Source organism: Galeopterus variegatus, unplaced genomic scaffold (genome assembly GCF_000696425.1).
Source record: "Galeopterus variegatus unplaced genomic scaffold, G_variegatus-3.0.2 Scaffold3424, whole genome shotgun sequence".
Taxonomy (NCBI): domain Eukaryota; kingdom Metazoa; phylum Chordata; class Mammalia; order Dermoptera; family Cynocephalidae; genus Galeopterus; species Galeopterus variegatus.
The window spans coordinates 182,837-185,257 of NW_007729535.1; positions in this window are offsets into that span (position 1 = coordinate 182,837).

The following is a 2,421-nucleotide window of genomic DNA, read 5'->3' on the forward strand; positions in this document are numbered from 1 at the left end:
GTTGCGATCCGTTGCCGGACACGAAAAAAGACAAAAAGGAAAAAAAAAAAAAAAAAAAATTTGAGGGGCTCAGTGACAGTTGGAGTGGGCACCATAGGAGCTTCTGAGGGAGCTGGATGGTTCTAGAGAGACCTGTCAAGGTAAGGCAAGGCCCCAGGCCAAGCCCAGCCGGGGAGGGCAGAGGTCTGGAAAAAGAGGCCAGTGAGTAGGAAATGTGCAGGGCACATGTGCCTTCAGCCAGGCCTGAGACCAAGAGAACAACATGGGCTGGATACACGTGGGCCCCAGGTGCTCAGGGACACCCAGGGCTCCAAAGTCAGTCCTGACTCCAAAGTTGAGTCCAAGTGCTCAGCTGGGAAGGATGGCAATGGGCAGGGGCTGATGTCAGTACATGTGGCTGAGTGACACTGCTTAGCAGGGTCCCTGGCTCCTGCAGGCCAGGCCTCTGCCCACTGGGTACCCAAAAAAGATGCCACTTTCGGGAACACGTGTTTGTGTCTGAAAGAGTTTAGGGCTGAGAAAGGGAAGCTGTAGGAAAACACCACTTCCTCTCCTGCCAAGGTTCCTTGTCCCAGGGTTCAGATTTCTCATGCGTGGTAGGAAAGAGAGTGAGTAGGGGTGGGGGTTCCTGCCACAAGCAGCACTCCAGGCAGACAGGGCTCTAGGTGGCCTCACCTAAAGTGAAAACACTCCCTGGCTTGCTCTATAAATAGGTTCTTGGGAGAGTGTTTCTACACGGGCAGCTCTTAGCAGAAGGAGGGGCTGGCACAGAATGCTTCCAAATGGCTCTGCTGTAGGCTCTCTGGGCTGGTTTCAGTATCATCTTGAGCATGGCCATGGGGGCCCCACACCCTGGGCCTTTCTGGGTCAGGGAGGCAGTATGAAGTTTCTAGAGAGATATTTTCCCAAAGGGGCTGAGTGAGTGAGCCCATGGTGCCACAGCAGCCTGGCTGGGGTACAGGACAAGGCCTGTGCCAGGGCGGCAATGCTCATAGGAAGTGGAATGATGCCCCAGGGTGCCAAGGCTGCCACCAGCCTGCCACTGCTGTCTTGGCAAACATGGTTCCCTCCTCAGCAGCCTTGGAGGGGGGATAGTTGGCAAAACAAACCCCTGGGTGGATTCTGATCCCCCTTAAATTGGCCACATACCAATTAAGGCTGGAGCCATCAAGGGCCCATCTTGAGCAAATCATTTAGGAAGATGAAGTTAATGACAGAGAGCCAGGACGACAGGACCAGTGTGACTCACTATGCTCTCGCTTGCTCAGAAGGCTGGGTTTCCGGGATTCTGGACAATCACAAACACCCACCCCCAAGCCTGTGCTGACCCCAGAGGTGACCTGTGACAGCAGAAGAGGTAGCCTTGGAGTGCTTGACTCCTTGGGTGGGGAGGGGCCCAAGTCCCTTCTCACCATTGGGGATGCCCACAGCAGGGCCCATGGTATCAAGAGACAACGATGGCCACCTAGAAGTTCAGAGCCAAAGGGATCCTGGGACCACAAGCCCCCCCATCCCCATTGACACATGGGGCCAAGTTCCAAGGAAGGAGCCTGACATGCCAGAAGCCTCCCCCAGACCTGTTGTGGGGTTCCATCAACAGTCACATGTTGACCATACTCACTCTGTGCCAGCCACTGCTCTGAGCGCCCAGACAGGTAGTATCTTAGAAACGGAGGCCCAAAAGGATTAGGGAACTATTGCAAAGTCACAGAGCTAGTAGAGGGTAGAGCCAGGGTTTGGACCTGGGCAGTGACTGCCACTGAGTTTCCCACAGACTCCACGGCTCTGCCCTCGTCCCACAGAGCCCTGCCACCACCGAGAAATCATGAAGCCATGGCAAGCATATCACAGGACAGATGGCCAAGGGCTGTGCCGGGTGGGAGGATGAGTCTCTGGAGAAGTGAGTGGCTGGGTGGCCACAGGCATGCAGGAACCCTCCAACACTTAGCCTATCAGGTGCTCCCAGGGTGTGGCGAGTAGAATGAGGGGCAGGTGGGCTTGATATGGTTTGGTGTTGGACTTAGCAGCTTCTTCCTGAGGGCTGCCTGGCTTGCTCATCCACGCCCCCCTGGCGTGCCCACCTCAGAGTCTCTGGCGGGAAGTGCAGGTCCATCCCTGGAACCCAGACAATCTGGCAAAGGGTAGTGGGGGATTGCAATTTAAATCAGACACCTTCCTGTTTTTCACGTTGACAAAATTAGGGCACGAAGGGGTGGGCAATTGGGAATTGCTGCTGAGATGCACTTCCTAACAAAAAAAGGCTAACAACCTCACCTTCCTAACAAAAGAGAAAAAAGGAAAGGATGGGCCGGCCCGGTGGCGCACTGCTACAGTGCGCCGCTTGGGAAGTGTGGCGGCGCTCCCGCCGAGGGTTCGGATCCCACATACAGACCGGTTCCCGCTCACTGGCTGAGCGAGGCG